At 32.4% G+C, this 25958-nt stretch overlaps 1 protein-coding gene across 1 annotated transcript in view; it reads right to left on the bottom strand.

Annotated features, from left to right (window-relative positions):
* Positions 1-25958, bottom strand: part of LOC126778140 (5-hydroxytryptamine receptor 1-like) — a 140798-nt gene that overhangs the window by 49471 nt on the left and 65369 nt on the right. Inside the window, exon 3 of the mRNA XM_050501555.1 lies at positions 13912-13946. The gene's annotated coding sequence lies outside the window, so the exon portion shown is untranslated. The remainder of the gene's footprint in view (positions 1-13911; positions 13947-25958) is intronic.

Below are 25958 nucleotides of genomic sequence, written 5' to 3'. Positions count from 1 at the left end.
AGCCGTAGGCGGAAACCAATTGACAATATAAGGAATATAATGCATAAAATTAGAGCGAGAAATAAAAATTAAATGAATTAAATCTCTTCTTATGTTCGTTTCCAATTCGCACCGTACACACTTCATGTACAAATTGATTAAATGTTAATTTACCACTAGGCAAATAGCCTGAGTGCCCGTGAACGCCAGTTGGAAATTCCTTTGCGTAATGTCCCCAATAGAGTTAGAGTGGCAACTATAATGTTTATGAAGTAAACATAATTATTATTTATAATTGAAAATTCATTTAAAACATTTTCGTTTCAATGTTTTCTTTGACAGACGATAACAATATAAATTACTCGTAGAAATTTTAATTTTGCACTTGAATAATTAATAAGATGGCGCTTATCCCGTTTTGAAATTGCAATCAATGATATGGCATTCTTTGCTTACATTATATATTAACATTATTATGACTTTTTATATCAGATATATTAGTGTATCTTTTTCATATTAATAGATTTCGACACTATTTGACCGATCCGACCGATTTTTCATACAACAATATTCTTAAGCTATTCACATTGTTGTAAGCTGTCACTAGATGGCACTGCTTTTAGAAATTTTATATCTTTCAATCGAACGCCATATACATATTGAATACGGAGAATATTTAATAGCTTACATATATAGATATTCAAAGAGGTATTCCACTGCATTCCGGACATAACTCAGTATTATAAAATATTATATCAATTTTCGCTACATTTATTCTATAAATATGTATTCGAAATATTTATTTTATTTTAGCAGAATTCAATACGATATTTTACTACGAACATTATGACATTACGTAAATTTTCCACGTAAAATTACGCAAACAATATATTTTATTCAATTAGCTTTATTAGTAGGCTTTGTGTATCGTTATCGACAATTCATGATTTTTATACACAATCTATATTTATTTGTGTAAAATTTACATATTATAAAAACTAATTAAAAAACACAGAATAGGAAAGACAATGGCAGGATGATACAAAAAAACTGGACACAAAATTAATAATACAATTATTAATAATCACAATGACGCAATTCGTATTCTTAACAAGAATTATTCATACAAGATTAAAGACATAATTTATTTCACTTACCGAGTTTACTTTTTAAACGTAACTGTAATAAATTATCTCTAATTTTCATTTGAGAAAGCTGAAGCAGAAAATTTAAAGTTTTCGTATAATTTAGTAAGATTATAAATACCGTAAAATTTTACTTGTCTTTTTTCTATGTAATAAAAGAAATAGTAACTAACCTAACTCAGTCAGTAAACAGTTGTAACTTACTAGACACTGATTTGTTTATGTGTTTGGTGGTATTTTACACAACAGAGAAACTTAGAATAGCAAACAACCATTGACTGTAATAATGATAAACAGTAACAGACTGTTAATGTTCCACTGCTCGGCTAAGGCCTCTCCATTTTGACGAGATAGTTTGGAGCTTATAGTTATTAGCCACGCTGCTCCAATGCGGGTTGGTAGAATACACATGTGACAGAATTTCAATGAAATTAGACACATGCAGTTTTCCTCAAGATGTTTTCCTTCGCCATCAAGCACGAGATGAATTATAAACACAAATTAAGCACATGAGAATTCAGTGGTGCTTGCCCAGGTTTGAAACCACGATCATCGGTTAAGATTCACACGTTCTAACCAATAGGCCATTTTGGCTATAATATCGGATAACATATAAAGGAATCATAGTAGTATATTAAAATATATATATATAGCACTACTGATTATCGTAGTAGTAGCAACAACTGTTCTGCGTTAATTGTTGCAACTTCTAACACGATCATTAGAAATATTTATCAATGCACTCATGATATTGCTTAACATTGACTGCTTTATTTTTTTTTTTTTTATAGAATAGGAAGGCGGACGAGCATATGGGCCACCTGATGGTAAGTGGTCACCAACGCTCTTAGACATTAGCATTGTAAGAAATGTCAACCATCGCTTACATATCCAATGCGCCACCAACCTTGGGAACTAAGATTTTATGTCCCTTGTGCCTGTAATTACACTGGCTCACTCACCCTTCAAACCGGAACACAACAATATCAAGTATTGCTGTTTTGCGGTAGAATATCTGATGAGTGGGTGGTACCTACCCAGACGAGCTTGCACAAAGCCCTACCACCAGTAAGCCCTTTAAGGAATATGTAATTATAAATTCTTCTCTATTATAAAAATCCAACTCACTCTTGTTTTTGTTGTCTTGCTGTTGTGTTGAAATACAACTCACAAGGAGTACACAAATAAATTACTCAATTTTAAAATTTTCACAAACTATTTCCATATTCCAAGACAATTTTTTAACTGTCACTTGTTAACGTATCTCCACAATGTTTAGATCCATCTTATATGTGCCGATGTTTTGTTATCGCTTAATAAACGCGCGCGTTTCATCGAACAGTCGATTATGTACTATCGTGGTAAAGTAACACTGAATGTGTGTGAAAAGTAACTACGAGTACGTCTTGATGGAAAAGCTTATTCATGTAACAAAATTCTATGCAGTATCTATGCGTTCATTATGATATCAACATTATCCGATAGTATCTCTGTTTGTCTGTTTATTTGTTACCTCATTAAGACTAAACAATTTAATAATTTGTAATAAAATTCGACCTGAGACCGTGATTATATATTGTCAGGAATGTCTTTCGACGGAGCGTGGCCTATCGGCCCGACTTGATCACGTGATGATCATCATAGTGGGGTCTGGCCCTGCCGAGCTCATCCGCCGGCTAGGCTGGCTTTAAGACACTTTTGCTTGGACTCTCGATTGTAGCGGATCTCATATTAATATTTCGGTTGCTCAGTTTTGATTCCTTTGTTCTGTTTGTGTGTGTGTAAATTGTACGTGTTGATCTACGTTTACGTTATTAATATATAGTTATTTTGATTTATCTCTTTTTAAAAACCTATTTCTATCTTGATTTCTAATAATATATAATATTTATTATTGTAATGTTATTTTATTTATTATAGTTATTGATAATGTAAAAACAAAAGGTTGTGTTGGAAGTTTATAGAACTATAGTATTGTTCATTTGTATTGATTTAGAATACACATGTGGCAGAATTTCAATGAAATTAGACACATGCAGGTTTCGTCACGATGTTTTCCTTCACCGTTAAGCACGAGATGAATTATAATCACAAATTAAGCACATGAAAATACAGTGGTGCTTGCCCGGGTTTGAACCCACGATCATCGGATAAGATTCACGCGTTCTAACCACTGGGCCATCTCGGCTTGGCCCGCATTGGAGCAGCGTGGTGGAATAAGCTCCACAACCTTCTCCTCAAAAGGGAGAGGAGGCCTTAGCCCAGCAGTGGGACATTAACAGGCTGTTACTGTACTGTACTGTATTGATTTAAAGTAATGTTAAATTTTAATTGAGATTAATACTTACCTAGTCTTATTATAATTATTAACATTATATATATTATATTTCAACATAAAATGTTATTACATATTACCTACACTTTACTATATAAGTAAAACACTTATAAATATAAATAAAAACTATAGAAGTTTTAAAACTGGGTTAAAAGAAATATATTGGCACGAAAAGCCGAGATAACTCAGTTGATTACAACTAGTGAATTCTAACCAGAAATCGCGTGTACAAATCCGTCGTGTGTTTTATACATTGTATCTCGTATCCAATGTCCGTAGCGCGGTGGGATCGGAACCTAACAATAAAAGAGGTCAACGACCAGCGCTAAGGTTTTAGAGTTAAAATACTTTTATGTGAATACTTCAGTAATTAATTTCAATGTAGAAAAATCTTAAATCTCTACTAATGTTATAAAAGCGAAAGTAACTCTATCTGTCTGTTACGCTTTCACGACTAGAACACTGAACCGATTTTGATGAAATTTTGGTATGGAGCAAGCTTGAACACCGAGGAAGGACATAGGCTAGGCTAGCATAGGTTTTTTTTTTATTACAAAGAGCGCCACGGTAGCATGCGAAAGCGATCTCGTGGCGCTCCTCGTTAAGACGGAAAGGGTAACGCTGGTTTTCTAGTGTGTATTCCGATGTTCGGGGCGCACTCGGCGCCTTGGACACCGGCGAGCCCCACATGGGGGGTATGGGTACTGTTCCCGTGAGGGAAACGCGTAAGGCATTTTTCCAGCGTTAAAAAAAAACAAAAGGTTTTTTATAATAACACCAACATCTTCTCTCACGTAACATGACGCAGACGCACTTGAATATTAGTATTTCATAATGACCATGTGAATAGTGGTTTTATTTGGTTTAATTACCTACCTAGTAAAGGATGTATGTATTAATATCACGACCAAGTTTCATGTCTCATGTCAGTATCAATTGAATATTATCTACGACAATTAACTGATATTCTGTTGAGTTTTGCGTTCTTTAATCTTAAGTATTTTGATAAGTTGAATTAATAATCCGTGGAACTACATTGTTCGCTTATTTATTGTTGATAAATCACAAAAACGTATAATCACTAGTAGTACCAGTCGGGTCCCCGTCTAAGAACATTCATTAAAAATAAATTATTATTTTTTTTAAATTTGTGTCAACAATTTTTTAAGCTTTTATAAGCACTTTAGAACGATTACGCTTTTAAAATTCAAATTAGTTGTCCTCGATGAACCATTAAAAACTGAAGCTATTAACTGTTAATTAATAAGCAAAATTACTATACATAATGTTTTTATTATAAAATTGCGTGAAATGAGTATGCGGTGATATTGATTTTAATGCAGAATTATTATTATTTTCCTTAATAATGTCCAAGCTTAGTTATTACAGGTTTTCCCTTATCTCTATAATTGGAACGCGTTAATATTTTCCCGTAAATCCTATTTATATATATATAATAAATAGGTCATTATTCATATAAAATTTCATAAAGATCAGGTTACCAATTTATCTATGGTGAGATAACAAACAGACAAACAAAGTTAGTCTCTATTATAGATTAAAAGATTCAGATCGCTAAAATTCACTCGGAATAACTTGATATATAGAATTATGTTTCAGAAGCAAAGAAGAAATTTGAAAAAAGTAGCAGCTTTTCACTCTGCTGGGACAAAATACCCTTTCGAAAAAAGAAAACGACTTCTACGAATTTGGCACTCATTTGTACATAATGTATATAAATATTTATAACTCGACACATAAACCTTCAAGATCGACCACTTAAATTTTTACTGAAAAAAAATTCGTGCTTAACGGTGAAGGAAAATATCGTGAGGAAACCTGCATGTGTCTAATTTCATTGAAATTGTGAAATTTTCTTGAAATGATCCAATTATTATGGTCAATGTCTCATATCACATTCTGAAATTTCACGACCGTTTTGTGCGTTGAATTTCCAAGTACTAAAATAAAGGATCAATGCCGGGTATTAAAATAATATTATGTCAAAGAAATAATTGTAATGTACATAAACAAGATTTGTCCCATGTCCCACTGCTGCGCTAAGGCCTCCTCTCCCCTTTTAGGAGAAGGTTTGGAGCTTTTTCCACCACGCTGCTCCAGTGCGGGTTGGTGCAATACACATGTGGCAGAATTTCAGTGAAATTAGGTAAATGCAGGTTTCCTCACGATGTTTTCCCTCACCGTAAAGCACGAGATGAATTATAATCACAAACTAAGCACATGAAAATTCAGTGAAGCTTGTCTGGTTCAGCTAAGATTCACGCGTTCTTACCACTGGGCCATCTCGGCTTGTTAAATATATGATACAAGATTTTATAAAGTGTGCAAAAAGGTCAAAAACAATTTTAAAGTTTTGCTTCAATACTTTATGTGACCCATACGATGTCGTGACTAGTAGTAAATGAGAATAAATTATCACTGGATAAATTATTTCATTGGCGTATTCATTTAATTGCAACAGTATAGGACAATAATAGCTTTACATTATAAATTTCATTATTCATCTCACATTTTAACAAAAGCGTTACCGACTACACTGACTCCGCTCCATCTTCGGATCCAATACTCTCGCATATCTACCTATTTTACATAATTTATGAAATTTATTCTCGAATGTTCGTACGCTTCGCTTTATTTCCAGTCTAATGCATGTTTTATGTAAAAAAACACGTTTGAATTAAATATTCATTCTTATGTTTAGTCTTCCTCTGGGCATACTTATATACGAAGTGTTTTAAATATTGCTTGCTTGGCTTAACTTATATACTCCTCATTTTCTTATTTATATAATATGGCCAGCTTTTCGTCTACAGGGACTAAAACTGCAAGAAAATAAACCGTTTCCTACAATAAATGTACCGCCACTCCCGGGATCTAAAATGTTTCACAAAAAAAATTAAACTGGGTCGCACAATGACCGACAAAAAATAATATCTTTAAATTTATTCAATACTTTCCACATACGACTTCGTGTAGATGTTATTTTTTCAGTCGCATATTTTTTTTAAGCCTATGTGTGTGTGTTTTTATACAAAAGTGATTACTAAGCCCGGTTTTTAAATATGTGTGTGTTCAAAAAAACACAAAAGTGATTGTGACGTCCTGTTTTTCACAACCCCTCCTTTTATTAACCTGATAAAGAAGATCGTACTCTGGCTTTCAGCATATTCTGGCATATTAATAATTCATTCTTCAATTCAGCTGGATTTCGATTAACTTGACTTTTTCACCGAGTTAGCACGAAATCTTGAGTGGAAATCGAGTTTTCTTTTGTAGTACTGAACCGAACCGTTTCTATCACGTATAATGATATTAAAAAAAAATACTACGTCAGATATTTATTTAAATTTGAAACTGTGATTAGTTTTTTCTTCAAATGTGTATTTTGACAGTACAGAATACAATCATATACTTGTTTTTTTTTCTACACGACCGGCCAAAGAAGGAACGTAATGTTTCATTATTGTATGTAAGTTAATTTATTCCTCCATAACTTTTAAATATGAGAACAGAGTATGAGGTATCGTTAGAATCTTTAATCGATGAATGAGCTATAAATTCAGTCGTTAAGGGCTGTGTCTTATTTTTTCTAAGTATAAATTCTTTTATAATTATTAACATTATAATTAATATTTTTCAAATTGTCCGTTGCTTTGGTGTATATTAGGACTATTGGTGATAGTAAAAAATTAAATAATTGAACATAACCATCTACGCAGTATAAATTATAGTGATTAAGTTTGTGCACTTTCCTTTTCTTTACTTTCAATAATTCAATAGGATGGTAATTCAACACGACCGGAAAGAAGTCAGGTGCACTACCAATGGCTTTACATGCTTTCCGCGGCACAGGAGTGTTAACACGGCCTTATCCAAATTTCAGATTACTGTTATTATATTTATATTGAAAGAAAAAACCAATATTTTAATTAGGCCGATCCGGTGTTTGAACCCAAGACCAACCAGCTACTGTTTGTGTTTTATGTACCTTTAATCTTAAAACTGCTTTTATCCTTTGTAAGGTAACCCAACGCGGCCAAAGCCATAATGAAGATAGCAGAGCAAAACAAACGAAAACATTACAAAAGAAAACAATTGTTGTTGTTGAATGTTTTATTTCGTCGCTGGTGATATTTTATTTAGTTTAAAATATTTCAATAATTATGACCATTGAAGGAAAATTATATTCATTTTGATATGAAATTGATTGTAATCGACATTTTTTCTCAATATTTACAAGAGTTATGAAATACACGCTTAATATAATTATAATTCATCTCGTGCTTGGTTAACAAAAACATTACAACCGTGTTGGATAAAGATTTGACTTTAAAAAAAATCTTTTTATTTTATAAAGATTGATGTTTGATAAGCGTCTAAACCGCCTATTGATGTTTGATAAGCGTCGTAAAAAAGCCGAGATGGCCCAGGGGTAAGAACACGTGAATCTTAACCGATGATCGTGGGTTCAAACCCGGGCAAGAACCACTGAATTTTCATGTGTTTAATTTGTTTTTATAATTCATCTCGTGCTTGACGGTGAAGGAAACATCGCGAGGAAACCTGCATGTGTCGAATTTCACTGAAATTCTGCCACATGTGTATTTCACCAACCCGCATTGGAGCAGCGTGGTGGAATAAGCTCCAAACCTTCTCCTCAAAAAGGGAGAGGAGGCCTTAGCCCAGCAGTGGGACATTCACAGGCTGTTACTAAACCGCTTAACACAAACATCTAGAACATTTGGTCAGGTATTGCTAGTATTATATAATGCAATAAAATACACAAGAAATTATTTTATGATATGATTCCTAAAATATAAATGTAGTCCCAAGATCAAAGTCTTGTAAATATCCAAAGAATCTCATTACTTTAAAAATAAAGCGTGAACTAAAACATCGTATATTCAATGAATCATGTTGAAATGTTATAAAGTACGTGCAATTAATAAAAACTCATGTTTACCGCGTGAAAAATACTACCAATTGATTATGCCATACGGTTCTTTGGTGTGTGAAATTTCATGAATGAAAATAATATCGATTTTATACAATCTTCATTTTATCAATGACCCGACTTCGTACGTGTAAAAAATAAATATACCGTGCTGTTTTTAATCAATTACTTATAAACATTAACCAACCGATCTATTCGTCCGCACAGTACTATGGAATAGTAAAAAGAAATCAGTAAATGTAGTGTAGGGCGCCTTGTAGTTGGTGGGGCGATGATATTCGAAAGACAACGGCCAGGGAGTGGAGATTCGAGCTCAGTGACGTGCCATGGAAGAGGTCTATGTCCAGCAGTGGACTAACACGAGCTGATGATGATGACCTGTAACTGTCAATTTTATGGTATTTAAATAAAAGACATAAATTTCAGTGATATTTGTAAATAAAAGTTTTCGCTTTTTTGAGCAAGTGCTTGAATATTTAAAAAAATATAGGAAAAATGTTTAAAGGCTGCATGGGTTCTTAGGATTATATTTTGTGATTACTTGATACAATACTAATAATATAATAGATACTATTTATTAATTATAAAATAGATACAACGGCTCCATCCGGTGAAATGTTTTTTATTCATAAATTATTTCTAAACAATTTACAAGTGTGACGTTCATTAGCTTATCTCTTTTATATACAATAAATATTATAAAGTACATAAATTCGAACAAGATTAATTATATAGTTTAGTCTATATATATAACTTTATCTTATTACCTAATCTGTACCATTTTAGTTGCTACATCACCGATATTTGTCTATATTAAAATTGTTTGAATGTTTTGATAAAGCACATCCGCTGTTTACGTTCTGTTAATATAAAATATAAATAAAAACAAAGAATGTGTTTAAAGTGGTATGAAAATATCCAAGTGAACGCAACAGACTATACGTGTTTTATATACATATATACTTCTAATTTTTAATTTCATATACCGTACCGTAACAGCCTGTGAATGGCCCACTGGTGGGCTCTAAAGGCCTCTTTTTGAGGAGAAGGTTTGGAGCTTATTCCACCACGCTGCTCCAATGCGGGTTGGTGGAATACACATGTGGCAGATTTTAAGTGAAATTAGACACATGCAGGTTTCCTCACGATGTTTTCCTTCACCGTAAAGCACGAGATGGATTATAATCACAAATTAAGCACATTAAAATTCAGTGGTGCTTGCCCGTGTTTGAACCCACGATCATCGGTTAAGATTCACGCGTTCTTACCACTAGGCCATCTCGGCTCTTTCGTATGAAATTAATTAAATATTTAATCGATTTTAAACGTTCGAATGTATTTTCCCAGTAATCATTTTTCTCCTTTAAGTTCCTTTCGTCTCTTTTCTTAGTGACAACCTTGAAAAAAATGTGTGGGATTAATAAAAGCACTTGTAAAGATGATGACTTTTTTAAATGTTTTTCAATTTGCCGGTAAAATAAACGATGAGATTTCGATATATTTGAGAGAGTAAATAAAACTTATGGTCGCGAGGCGGCTGATATACATAGTTACATTAGCTCGTTGTGTACTATATTTTGATTTGAATTGTTATATTACTATATGTTATATTAGATTATCCGGAAAAGAACCGGAGTCACCGACATAGCTTGCAAAATTAGCAGGCTGAAGTGGCAGTGGGCTGGTCACGTATGTCGTAGGACCGATGGTCGTTGGAGCAGACGAGTCCTAGAGTGGAGACTGCGAATCGGCAAGCGCAGCGTAGGGCGCCCTCCAGCCAGGTGGACCGACGACCTTAAGAAGGTGGCACTCAGACACATTAGGCGCGAATTCTCTTGGTGAATAAGTTCCATTAGACTAATTATTTGGGACTAGTAGCACGTTGGTACAATTAATATTGGTCATGAATTTTTCCCGATTTTTTTTACAACATCGACCACAAGATGAAATTATTATAAACACGAAAGCATATCAAATTAAATACTACTCGGATTTGAACCCGACCTTCGGTTACGATTCACGACTTTTCTTCTCAGAGCCATAGCGGCTATGCTTAATAATCGGTAAATGGTAACTAAATTATGAACTGGATCAATGCCAATGTTTGTATTCGGTGCCGTAAATTTAAATAACTACGATGTTTTGATTAAACATCATTATATCAATTTTGGAAGGTAGTCTTCAAGAAAATCTTATAACTTATTTTTCTTAACTAACTTGTTTATATGCATTCATTAATCTTTGTAGTGCTTTGTCTAAGCCCGTCTTTGTAGGTACTAACTACTCGTCCACGAGTAGTTATATATATAGTATACCGGCAATATATATTTTGAAATAATATATTTATTTGCATACTGAGTGAACCAGTAAAATTACACGCAGAACATAACATATATCGCTCGCATTTACTTTGTGACAGGTTTTCCTTAGTCGTGTCTCTTGTCTATAGGCATTGGCCACCCATCATGGGATTGTATATTTACCTAAAATAAATTAAAGAATTACTTTTTTTCGAAATTTAATTTTCGTTTTTTTTTTTAGTCTAGCCACGTCACTACTGTCTCGCTACACAACTATTCATAAAACCTCTTTCTATTTTTACGTACCTAAGCTTGAAAGTCCATTTATTATTATTATATTTTAGTCTTTATAACAGACGAATATATTTGTGTACATACACATAACAAACATACATACATAAGTCAACATAAATTTAAGAAAAAACTATTACTTCTATTCGATATTTTTTTTTCATCATAAGAGCAAGATTGCTTGAAACATTATAAATCTATGTTTAAATAAATGTTTTATCTAATATAAATACTTACAGGGGCTTACATTGCGTATATGACGTAATAACAGTGACGCTTCAGATTAGCATTGACGCAGTATGACGAGGCTCAGTGGGACGGTTATCTGCGCTTACAAATTAATTAAAATGGATGTAACTCAGATTGGGTTGCCAGGAAACGATATTATTCCAATATTATTAAAATAAATCTAAAATATTAAGGTCAGAAAATAACGATCAATGAACATGTTTATTACTTTCTCTGACCGTATGGTGTTAACTGGAATTATAATATCTAGAATATTTTAATTTGCTATTTTATTAAGATCGTTGTATTGATGTTTCATTGTAAATTTGAGTTTTATGTAATTTTAGGACGACTAACGTTTTAATTGATGGCACGGCTACACGCATGACTGTTTTCTTATCGCTACATTTTATTCAAATCACACTTTGTACAAATAATTTATGTTATAAGCTTTAACGATATATTTATTACTTATTGAACTAAAAATTGGCTTATAATTATTAATAGATACAAGATCTCTTATTTTTATACGATCGCCTCCTGGCTATTTATTTTATACTAAAATTTGTAAGCAATTACGAGACATAATAATATTATGATATTATAAATACAGAGAATTATGAAATTATAAACATAAAGAAAAACGAAAAACAACCGTTGAGTATCTTTCGACGGTTCTTCTCAGGTCAGGGTATTCCTTTTCCGAACCGGTTGTAGTTTCTAAATTGATAATTAATAATTAAATGTACTGTTTCTATATTGAAAAAAAAGGTTTTTTTTTTATTCTATAGTCGGTATTTTATAGTCGTAGTTGGTTATATTCAATTTTTTTTATTTGATAGTCGGTTATATATTGATTGAACAATATACATATAGTGACGTCAGTTCTAAATATTATATAAGGGTTACACTTCTCGTTGTCTGGTGATTTCAATAACCTCGTACTTAAAAATCTGCAATTTATTTCCTGTTAACTATAGTCTGACCATGACATTACTAACCCGCCATCTCTTACAAAAGCCATTTCTATGTTTCAAATATAAACTTGAACTTGTTACATGCATACATATATTATATGTATGTTCGTGAATATTTCTTTCGCTTTCGCCGAGAGATCATGAGAAAAACTACAAAAATAAATTCTACCGAGAGTTTATCTTCATACGTTAAAAATCTAAACGATTTCCCTTAAGATGTTGATAACATACTCAATAGCAAACTCAATCACATCTATACCTTATCGTGTTTATCAACATACATTAATTCAATATTATTAGCAAACTTTCCGAATTGTGTCGCAATAATAATCCGCTGTCCATCATTCAATGCCAGTGTCTTTCAAACCCATTGGTTCATAACTCTAAACGTAAATAGTCTGTGGTCGATGGATTCTTGAACAACTAAATTTAGCATCCGTTTGATGATTGATAAAACACGCAACGCATTTTGACGATGGATTACTCTTATCTACGGAACATATTGTATTGCTTAGAATTTTTTCAATAACATATTTGAACGATATATCAAATATACAATTATTTAATTTCGATTTCGCTTAGAATAAATCCGCTATAATTATAGTTGATACTGAAAGATTAATCTGTGTTATTATTTCTTAAGCGACATTATAAGATTAATTGTAATTACATAAAATTGCATATCACTATCTCTTTTTCGTATTTGGTGTTAGAAAGGATAGGAAATATTAGCTATATATCAAACAAAAATAATAACCACTGAATTTCTTTCGCCGATTTTTCTCAAGTCAGGATATTTTCTTTTACGAACCGGTGGTAGTTTTTGATTTGACATCACTGAGTGGGAAATCATATACTAATTAGAATATAATTCGCCAAACACAAGATTGTGATAATATTTTTTTTGTGATCTCTAATTATTTTTTTTAATTATGAAACTTTTTGTAAGTAAAAGTTTTTTACAATCATTTTTTTGAGTTTATCCATCAAAAACCTTCAATTATATATATATATATATATATATATATATATAAGTTTTGTGTGACTAAATGAAATGACAGTGAGCGTATTTAAGAAAATTAATCATGAAAATTGTTAACTTTGCCGTTTATGAATTAGTCGAAAGATCTTATTTGAGTTTTCAGTTTAAAAGTCAAGATTGAATGAAGCTGCGAAACTTTGCCTCACTAACTACAAACTTAATGTAGATATGTCCAATTACAAATTAATGATACTCCTGGATGTAATACAATATAATAGAAGGAATTACTTTAAATAAATAAAAATATCTTCATGTCATTTTAATGCATATGTGCAGCATGTACACGTGAACTAACTACTACTACCAAACTTTCTGTTTCATTGTAAAACGTCCTTTGATCTTACTCCACCACGATGCTCCAATGTGGGTTGGTGGGTACACGCGGAATCTGTGGATCCGCCCTATGCAGGTTTGCTTAATACGTTTGCCTTTACCGCTGAGCACGAGATGGATTATAGACATTACATACAATATTACAACAAATTAAGCACACAAAAATTTGGTAGTACTTTCCCGGGCTTAAAATTTGAATTATCGTTTAAAATTCAGTTCTTCTAACATCACTGTTCATTTGATAGTTTTTTTTTTATTTTAAATTGAAACCAAAAAACATATAAAAAAGTTAAAAGTTGGACTCACCATTTCATTTTTCCACGTATATTTTATTTAGTCACCTGAAAAAATAAAAAAATAATTTAATGACCCATTGTACAATTTTTGTTTATAAAGATTACATTTGTTTATGACGCATATAATAAATAAATATTTGAACGCTATTCTACCATCTGTCAACGATTTGTATTGTAGGCTTCTCCTACCAATAATACAAATTTTAAAACAAAATAGGTATACTTATTTTTTTATTGCACAAAATAATTAGTTTATTTTGAGTAAAACGTTTCTTTATGTAACGCCCGAGAGAAACGTTTCTTTTGTAGAAATGTTTTACTTATGTGAAGTAGTTGCTCGTACTTAAATTGTTGTTAACCATGATGACGTCACAATATGTTTTTGTCAAATGTCAAATAAAACACTTCGTTGCATTTTTTTTAATACCTATATCTATAAATTGGTGTGTTTTTTTCTGCTAACCGTGAAATACCTTTAGTTCGCCAAATTCCAAACAAGACCACTGGCCATTTGAGAACTTGAAGGGTATGTGGTATAACCTTTAGGATGTTTGACCTTGTTAGAGTTGAAACCTTGGCAGCTTAAATTTACACAGCGATAGGAAAAAATACAGGCAGTCGTTTAGATTAAATTGTATTTTTAATAGGCTGACTGATAAGTGGACCACCGCCCAAAGACATTGGCTCCGTAAGAAATGTGTGCCGAGATGGCCTAGTGGTTAAAACGCGTGAATCTTAACCGATGATCGTGGGTTCAAACCCGGGCAAGCACCACTGAATTTTCATGTGCTTATTTTGTGTTTATAATTCATCTCGTGCTTGACGGTGAAGGAAAACATCGTGAGGAAACCTGTATGTGTCTAATTTCATCGAAATTGTGTATTCTACCAACCAGCATTGGAGCAGCGTGGTGAAATAAGCTTCAAACCTTCTCCTCAAAAGGGAGAGGAGGCGTTAGCCCAGCAGTGGGACATTAACAGGCTGTTACTGTCTCCGTAAGAAATATTTATTTACATCACCAATGCTCCACCAATCTTGGGAACTAAGATGTTATGACCCTTGTGGTTACCCATTCTAACAACAGCCTAGTCACACTGGCTGGTGTTATATAACCATTAAAATATAAGCTCCAAAAACACAAACAAAAGTTAAATATGCATTTTGTAGTTCAAAAGTACCTTAGGTTTTTTTTTTCATACTGTCGAAATTAAAATGTGACAAATGATACACAAAGCCAAAAACTTACTCATAAATAATATAAAATAATATTAAAGAATTACTTTTATGGAAACAAAAACATAAGCAAAATAACATTTTGTACTAAAAAACACCTCAAAGAATTGACGTCACTTGAACAAATGAATAGAAAAACCTAAACTACTGAAGGAATATTAAAATATCCATTGTTTGAATAATATCTCATTTTCTTGTTAAAATACAAACATAATATGTACGATATTAAACTTTGAAATTGAACGTCGAAAGTACCCTCAAGAGGTAACGTCGTTCTAGAAAATAAAAGTCTATACAAATATTTTTGTGGGAGGTAAAATTTTAATCACACAATTTCAAGACTTGTAGAAGCAATTTCTGAATTTTACAATGTAAACTTTGAATAGGTTAGGATAACGAGTTGACATTGCTTATGAAAATTAAAAAATCTTAATCAAAATATGTCATTTTGAAATTTATTAAAACTTAGTTGAATTTTGATGTTTGACGTTTGCTTAAAGACAATAACTGTAGATTCAAGCGTCAAGGTCATTCTTTTTATAAGCCATATATATTTTGTCTCGCTTATGCATGTACTAAATTGTAAGTACTGTTGGCACAACACGTACTATTGACATTTGCCGGAAGAATAACTAGTAAATACAGTAGTAAATGTATCTAGTATTCAAAGGCGATAAACGATAAAATATTGATTTATGTTGACCAGCCACCCTTTTTTATTAAAATACAAATTTAATTTGTTTCGCAACTTAAATGATGTATATGGCTGAATGAGAACAACGTTTTACCCTCATTTACCCGTACACCGCAAGCTCCGGACATCCGGAACAAACCCATTTCAGCCTAACAACATTTTTACCCACATAAATTAAGCGTGGTCTTCTAAAATTGAGCGGTTAATCGTTACAAATGAGAAAATACATAAGTGACTTTGACAAATGATGAAATCAAAGATTGAACACATATTACGGAGCCAAAATGCGAAGTAAATTCTACTGCATATGTTTAAAGTCGATTTTATACATTACGCAGAGCATATACGTGTTATGGTATAATATATTGCTCCCAGCAGTGTTATAATTTACTTATTATCTTACTCGCAATATGTTGAAACCAGATTGAAGCTATTTTGATATATCATTTATTTATTTATTTATTTGGGAAGCATACAGCATAATATAACACATAAACATTTAATAACAAAATAAGTCCCACATAATCCAACAAATTTTCCACTTTAATATTGAAACATGGAGTGAACCTAACCAGAACAAGTTACTTAGCAAGTATTAAAGTATATAAAATAAAGTATGTAGTAATAAGCCGAGATGGCCCTGTGGTAAGAACGCGTGAATCTTAACCGATGATCGTGGGTTCAAACCCGGGCAAGCATCACTGAATTTTCATGTGCCTAATTTGTGATTATAATTCATCTCGTGCTTTACGGTGAAGGAAAACATCGTGAGGAAACCTGCATGTGTCTAATTTCACTGAAATTCTGCCACATGTGAATTCAACCAACCCGCATGGGAGCAGCGTGGTGGAATAAGCTCCAAACCTTCTCCTCAAAAAGAGGAGAGGAGGCCTTTAGCCCAGCAGTGGGACATTCACAGGCTGTTACGGATACGGAAAATAAAGTATTAACAAGTAATTTAAAAAGCAAAACAACAAAAAAAGTACGATAAGAATATTAATGACAAATACAGTTTTTTAAGGATTATAAGAACTTAAATTAATTTATATATTAGTGTAACGTTTATTATAATTGTCAGTTGCTCTTAACAAAAAGCGATTTTTAGCATAGTTTTTTTTACCATAAAGTGGCCTATCTGCCACTCCACCTACCTATATTATAAAAATACTTATTGATTGTCACGAAATCTACCACCGGTTCAATTGATCTACTGAGAAGAGCTGGCGAAAGAAACTCAACCGGTTTTTTTCTATTTTTTTCAACATATTATACATTGCAATATATCATATTGTTATTTGAAACGGTCTGAACGCGATCGTTTCATTGCTATCCCTACTTTATAACTACATTATAAATTAAGTAGCAAGCCACTGTAGCTTCTGTATTACGTCTCGTACAAAATTCAACTATCGTAAGGCTTTTCTGGAACCGAGACCGGTCGAGAGGATAGTACGCGTGAATCTTAACAGATGACTGCGGGTTTAAATCCAGGCAAGCACTATTGTATTTTCATGTGCTAAATTTGTGTTTATAATTCATTTCATGCTCGGAAAATATCATGAGGATAAATTTCCTCCTTCCATGTATCTAATTTCATTAAAATTCTGCCACATGTTAATCCACTAGCCCTCATTTGAGCAGCGGGGTGGAATAAGCTTCGCAACCTTCTCCACAAAAAGCATAGGAGGCCTTAGTAAAACAATAGGATAGTTAAAGGTCTTACTCTTAAATAATCGTTTTTTGAACGAGATAAGTCAGGTTCAACTTTGATTCTTCTTAAAAACAAACGGTGAACGCAAACTGCTACATATTTTACGATCTTCACTGAAAGCTTAAAATAAATTCGAGCTTCATATCTCTGTAAAGCTACAAAGTTTATGCCATTTACCCCTTGAATAAATTAAAGGAAGCTCGCTAAAACATAAGACGCCCGTTTAAACTTGTTCATTCTTAAATATATATACAATTAAACGAATAAAATATGTTAACAATAATTATTTCTAGAAAAACGAAAAATATCTATGTTTAACCTTCAATACTTCATCACGTGGCATTTAAAAATACGTTAAAAGAAGACAATTACACTCAATTTACTTATCAAAGGTTTGATCAAACTTTTAAAATTGTTGGTATTCTTAATTTTATCCAAGTATCTAATTGCACACATTATGAACAATTAATTCGTGGGCTTACCTAAAATGTATAGTGAGTGGTTATTAGCGTTCAGTTTTAGAAAACACTGACAATCATACGGCAGACGACGAATGATCTATTTCTCTTGCCTGAGAGCATTGACCTATCGTTTTGAATAAGAGCCTTAGAAGCTTAAGTAAAACCCAATTGACAGGTAAAAGCATAACCAGAGCATGTATTCATTAATCACGTACAAAAATTTTGAGGTCAGGAAGGAAGGCTAAAAAAAACAAACATTTCTCATTACAGCGGTTGCCTGGAAGAGATCACTGTAAGTGATAAGGCCGCCTTTGCATACTACATGTACTACTTGTTACTATGCGATTGTAAATTGTGTGCAATAAAGTATTAATAAATAAAAATAAAAAAAATAAAGGAAAATGTCCATAAAGTACATTGAATGACGATATGCCAATATCTTATTATAGATCTAATAAATTACGCAATGGATTTTAAAAGTAAAACTGAAGAAATAAATCGTGGATCTAAAACAATAAAGTCTTATATTTCTTTCATAAAATAATTTTGCGAGGCGTATAACAGCTTCAAACAGTTACACAGGCATTACTCTCCTAATATTAATAAAAGCGCCTAATCAAAATTAAAACTGCTTTATTATGACACTTGCTTTAATTAAACTGAGCAAGGAACCTTTAGCACCGTTAATTATTACCTACTTAATTAAAATTATAATCAATATAAAATTTAAGAACATTAACTTGATGAATATTCCGATTAACTAAAAGTGAAATTGCTTAACAAAAACAGTATAAATAAGTCAAGCGATGGTAAATGGTTACCACCACTGGCACTGTTAGAAATATTAATAAAATCACTTAAATCGTCAATGCCCCACTTACTCTAAATAAAACACAATAGAATACGACCATTAAATGTTAGAAAGTGTTTTTTTTTTTTATAGAATAGGAAGGTGGACGAGCATATGGGCCACCTGATGGTAAGTGGTCACCAAACGCCCTTAGACATTGGCATTGTAAGAAATGTCAACCATCGCTTATAGCCAATGCGCCACCAACCTTGGGAACTAAGATTTTATGTCCCTTGTGCCTGTAATTACACTGGCTCACTCACCCTTCAAACCGGAACACAACAATATCAAGTATTGCTGTTTTGCGGTAGAATATCTGATGAGTGGGTGGTACCTACCCAGACGAGCTTGCACAAAGCCCTACCACCAGTGATAAACGACATTGACTTTAATATTTAATATAACATTTAACGTGTATCCTACACGCATCAAAATAGCGCTTCACCGTTAATCGTTTTTCTTTGTCGATAACATATCATGATTGAGATACGGAGTGACTTACAGAAACACTTGGGGTATTTTTTATCAGGTTTTTCTTAACTATTTTTTTAACGTAGCAGATTAGTGGGAACCCTTACTTCATATCAATTACTAGTAAAGCGTTTGATTGATCGATGGTATCTGGTAGTGACGTGAACTGCCGATCCGCTGCAGACCTTGTAAAGCAGGTTATTGCGAGTATATAAATCATTATATCCAAATAGTTCTGAAACTAATGACTTTCTGAGCCTCTTTCTTGCCTTTTATATCTTTTATACTTTTTAGTATCTACTTTATTTCTCTACGTATAATAAAGTGTTAATAAATATTTCACGTGAAATAATTATTCTCATATTTATATGAAATTAGAAACCTACAAAACTTAATTAAATGTGCGCTTTTATATAAGTAGTATTTAAAACATGAGCAAGGAGTCTAAGCCGGCGTGGCGAACGCACAATTTACCTAAATCAAATTATTTGCAGAAAACCCACAGTCAAATATAATTATTAATAATGGCAACATATTATAGCCTCTTCCAATCGCAGGAAATAAACAAACTATACATTTACAATTCCATGCGATTTATTTATAGCTGCACTACAAACAGTTGTTTTTTCATATTTGTTTATTCCACTAATCTACTCATATCCACTTTAATTTTACTTCCAAAGTTCCGATAACTACTAAATAAATAATTCACTAATTAGATTACGACCTATTATTTTTTATATACTCGTAAGTCGTTAGGATATGTACAAGATTTATGTAAAAGGTCTATTGTAGCAGGTTATTGATTGTGGATGACTGTGCTATAAAAAATAGGGTTGGTGACTTTCGCGAATTCCTAACTTACATAGGAAACTCCTTTTAAGCACATCCGTATCAAAACGACAAAAATCGAAATTCAAAATTCGAACAAAAATTATTAATCAAGATTTAATCAATAGTACTTTATAAATGTTACAAAAAGTAAATTGAATGACATCTGATAAAATACACATGTGGCAGAATTTCAATTTCATTTCAATGAAATTAGACACACGATGTTTTCCTTCAGCATAAAGCACGAATTTTTTCATGTGCTTAATTTGTGATGAATTATAATCACAAATAAAGCACATGAAAATTCAGTGGTGCTTGCCCTGTTTTGAACCGACGATCATCGGTTAAGATTCACGCGTTCTAACCACTACGCCATCTCGGCTTACAGCTATTTATATAATGTTTTAATAACGAATGAAACTTTTGCAGTTTGCAGTTGCGCAGCTACATAATAATATTATGTGTATTACTAAAAACTTCTCTGAAATGCGTTGCATTATGTATATAAGTTTTATTTATACTGGCTTATTGTTTTTTAGTTAGATATTACAAAATTCTCTTTCATTATCACTGATTGCGCGCAAAACATTTTCCAACAAATTTTAACTTATAAATAAACAAAAAAGATATACTAAGAGGCTTTTCACATTGACTGGACATTTCATATTAAATAAAGAATTTCATATAAAAATTATTAGCGCTTAGGTATATAAATAGATATATTATCCATCGAACCTATACCTAAGCCGCATTTACATGTGTCGTTTTTAATAATAATTTTATTCTATATTTATTGAACTACAGATGTAACCTAATGGGGGACGCTATATTTGTAGAAGTGACTTTACGGTCTGCACTATGATGATGACAATGATGAAATATGAAATTAGTGCAAATTTAGGATAACACTACAGCTTATGCAGTAGTAAATAGTTATTATTGTTATCGCTTGGTTTTGAGGAGATACTTATATTTCTATTTACTTTTAAGCGGAAATCTTGTGCTAGATAACTCGTATCGTAGCAGCTTGGTGGAATTAGAGGAGCTTTGCCAAGCAGTGGGATATATACGTACTATTTTTTTTCTCACTTTCTTGTGCTAGCAGTGCAATAAACCAAAAAGGTCAGAATCGATCTGGACGCAACATCGCTAGGCGAACTGTACTTCGTTGTCAAATGACAAAATTAAAATAAACGTGACAGTTTGATGTTAAAATATTTGTTACTAAATGTGGACTCGAACGAATAGTCTGATTATAATCTTATGTACCATAGAAATAGATTCTGTCATGGAAAAAGACATTGAGAAAATCATTATTCTTAACAAAAAAGTAATTAACGCCGAGCCTATATCAATTACAACTTATATACGAGTATACAAAAAGCACCTTATATAACAATTATCTTTGATAATAGTTGTTGTAGCTGGTTATGTAATATTTGCCCTAATAATCATGTATATAGGCGCTTAGTCGGCTATTTCACCACGTTAAGTAGAATATTTCGTAGCACAAAAGAAAATATATTCATGCCAGATATACCCGACCTTTTAAATACAAAAGCTTACTAAAAGAGCGATGTTATCGTAGCTCTTCGACTAGAATCGATCAAACGACTTTAATTTATGTACTTTGTACTTATTGAATGACTTACTTATCAATTCAAGGGTTGGCGTATTTGAATATCATAGTTATTGTTTTATATTACAAATATAGCTCCGCGATTTAAAAAAAAATCAGACTGTCGATAGAAGTGAAAACTTGAAACTGTTAAAAATATATTTGTTCAATTTTTTTTTTTTTTTATAGAATAGGAAGGTGGACGAGCATATGGGTCACCTGATGGTAAGTGGTCACCAAACGCTCTTAGACATTGGCATTGTAAGAAATGTCAACCATCGCTTATAGCCAATGCGCCACCAACCTTGGGAACTAAGATTTTATGTCCCTTGTGCCTGTAATTACACTGGCTCACTCACCCTTCAAACCGGAACACAAACACATTTCCACATCTATTGGTACTCAAGTAATAATTGTATCCCTTTTTTTACATAGATTTTTATGCATCAAAATACAGAGTATGTCGCAAACTCGGTACAAAATATGAATAAGCTTAATTTAAATAAATAATAGCTAAAATACACTTATATTATTTGTATACTGTTAGTATTTTCATAAATTTCAATCATCATTATCCTCATTAATTTCCACAATACTTAAATTATTTGTACTTTCAACGATTTCATTTTATAAACATTAGCACGTCGGTGACGCAAAGCTACGAGTCTATCCCCTACGATAAACAAGGCAACGCGCCTAAAGAATTTTTCACTTTAAAAATGTTATAGATTTAATAAACAAATAGAATGCGTTAATTCAATATTATCTATGATAATTAAGAAAGAAATAAACAAAAATAAGTTTGTTTTGTTTTAATGCTCATTATCTAAAAAAATATTTTGATTAATATAAAAAGCAATAAGCCTTTTGGTAAGGTCACTCAACAGTGTTACTATTTGCAAATTTGTTTTTACTAGTGAAGGTTAGTGAAAATCGTCCTTTGATCTTTCACCGCGATAAGCATTAAATAAATAGCTTATCATAGTATTGTATACGGGTTGGTGGAATACATGTGAAAGAATTTTAGTGAAATTAGACACATGCAGGTTTCCTTGCGATGTTTTCCTTCAGCGTAAAGCACGAATTTTTTCATTGATGAATTATAATCACAAATTAAGCACATGAAAATTCAGTGGTGCTTGGCCGGGTTTGAACCCACGGTCATCGGTCAAGATTTACGTGTTCTTACCATTGGGCCATCTCGGCATCATATTATACACATGTCATAATTTTAATTAATCCTGTACTAATTTAATGTCAAGTTACCCACGAATAAAAGAAAAGAACCGAAAAGAAACCGATGAAATTATTGAACTTTATATAAATCAATTTTATAATTTACATAATTGTTGATTAAGATCTGAAAAATATCTACTATATCTATCTCGTAATAATGTCTTCTCATCAAATTTCTGCCGCGGTTGGCAATCACGAGAACGGCGAACCATCTGCGAATAAGATCTTATAGTACACATATTGTGCTTTCAAACAGAGGTGCGTTATCTATTCCCTCACTCTCATTATCCAATCGAATGGCAATCTGACACGGAGAGATCAGGCGATCAAGTATTTTCTGTGGCACGAGTGTAACACTGCCAACTTTTCAGCAGTCAGACGCACCTTTTTTTAGTGGCCTTACTAGGTCTTCAAACCCAGGTACGTTCGGTTATAAGCTAACCACAAAACCAAATACAATCTATATCATAATATCTAATCAACATGAAATTAAAAGTTCGTGTTCGTTCTGAAATAAACTTAAGCACTCATTGACTGTACTAACAGTCTCAAAGTTGTGTATTTAAATAGCGTAATTCGTAGCACGCAAGACCATTAACGAAGCTGAATATACCAAATTTAAATATTATATTAAACGTTTGTGCGTGTACCAATTTTTTTTATGTTATAGGAGACGAACGCGCGAAGGGCTTACCTGATGTTAAGTGGTCACCACCGCCCATAGACATTGGCGACGTAAGATTATTGTCGATAGATAGACATTAACTATTACTTACATTGAAAATGCTGAAATGTGGCTGTCACGACAAAGAAATATAAATATGGCGTGAAATTAATAAGAACGTAGAGTTCGGTTAGTAATATAAATATATTTTCTTATTAATATAATAATATATAGCAACAAAGTGTACGTGCCACACATGCACAAGCTTTCGCAGGCAAATTTTCCGAACCGATATAACATAAAAGCCTTCAGAGCGTACTCATTTCTCAAAGGCCGGCAACGCACCTGCAAACCCGCGGGTATTACACATGTGTTGACCATGGTATTGTCTATGGGCGGTGGTAGTCGCTTTCCATCAGGTGAGGGTCTTGCTCGTTTGCCCCCCCCCCCTCTTACATAAAAAAAACAAACATGAGTGGGTGGCGGTGGAGAGGGGCACCATGGCATAAGAGTGTGCTATACAATTTGCCGTCACGGTTTACAAGGTGGTCTTACCCCCCAAGAGGCGACAGTAATAATTCTAAAATAAAGTAATAAATTTATTTAATAATTTAATGTGGTCCAGATTATTTAATTATAAATATATATAACTATAATAAATAAAATATAAATTTATAGAAATAATTATGCAAACTAAATATTTTCTTATATAATATTTATAACTCTGATAATATGTTAATGGAGATAAATCTAACCACTTTTTCATCGTTAATGCTTAAAAGTGGCAATTAAAGGTGTTTTATGCGTTGCGTTTCGTAAGCTATAAAAATATATTAGATAAGACAACTGAAAAAAATGAGAACGACTGAATTTTTACGTATATATTCAACTTTTAATGTTTATATAATATGATTCAGTAGTGGTAGGTCTTCGTCTCATCTGGGTAGGTACCACCCACTCATCAGATAGAATATCTGCAAAGCAGCAGTTCTTGGTATTGTTGTATTCCGGTTGGAAGGAGTGAACCAATGTAATTACAGGAACAAGGGACATAACATCATAGTTTCCACGGTTGGTTGGCGATGTAAACGATGGATAACGTTTCTTATAATGCCAATGTTTATGGGCGTTGGTGACCACTTACTATCCGGTGACCCATATACTCGTCCACCTATACTATATGTTATTTATTTATACCACAAAACAGCCTTGTCAACTTGTTTGGATGCTATATACAAACATATATAATAAAACGATACACAAAATTACACACACATCAATCACAATAAAAAAAGAAAAACAAAGCGTATTTATATATTGTAAGTATGTATGAACGTACACACAAAACTACTTACAAAATAAAATAATAATACAATACACGAGACTGACGCAAAACCTTTTTACAGTAGAAAGTTCGCTAAAATTTACTTAAAAAACATCGCAAACACGCACACACAAATTCGAGCTTAAAATCATACTTCTCACGCTTCCATAGATTCACTTTAAGAATTTAATAATTAACTGAATTTAAAATTATATACATGCCCACACTAGACACTGTTTTCGTACCTAATAGAATAAAAAATAAAATGTTAATTGAAGTAAAACATGAAATATCAAATTTTACTTATATCATAGCCTAAGATTCATAATCAGTGTAAAAATTCAAACATTATACAAATGCCTACATGTACACACTTAGATTTAATCCATAAACTAAAACTGACACTAAAAGTGTGCGAAAATTCAGCTCCATATGTTAGGTTAGCAACTGCAATATTCTTTTGCTAGTTTAATATTTATACTAACAGCTGAAGGTTAGACGAAAAAAAAACTCTTCTTTTCATAGCGGCTATATTTACATGTGTTTCGTGTAAAAACAACTGGCTAGTTATTTTTCTTCTACAAAATAAAACCTTATTGGCTAATAAATCGACAGAAAAACGAAGGTTTTGTAAGGAACCTCAAGACACTTATGTCGCAAATATAACTGATCAACCCAAGCAGAAGAAAAAGTGGTATGACATTGATATATGTACCTACAACATCCCGCATCGTCTAGACAAATATGTTTACCCGTAAACATCTTTGCAAGAACGTATCCATTACACATACACATTCAATCATATTAAAAACGCTTTTCGTCGATGTTGAACTTTCACGAAATTGCTTCATTTAAAAACTAAATCCCAAGTGACATAAAGTGGTATTGAATATTTGATGTCGTTTTGAAATTAGTTTTAAATATATTTTGTGTATCTGAGTGTGTTCTATGCTGACTACCC

This window comes from Nymphalis io, chromosome 25 (genome assembly GCF_905147045.1).
Source record: "Nymphalis io chromosome 25, ilAglIoxx1.1, whole genome shotgun sequence".
Lineage (NCBI taxonomy): Eukaryota > Metazoa > Arthropoda > Insecta > Lepidoptera > Nymphalidae > Nymphalis > Nymphalis io.
Note: the sequence above shows the minus strand (reverse complement) of the source record. Positions and strands in the feature narration are given on the sequence as shown.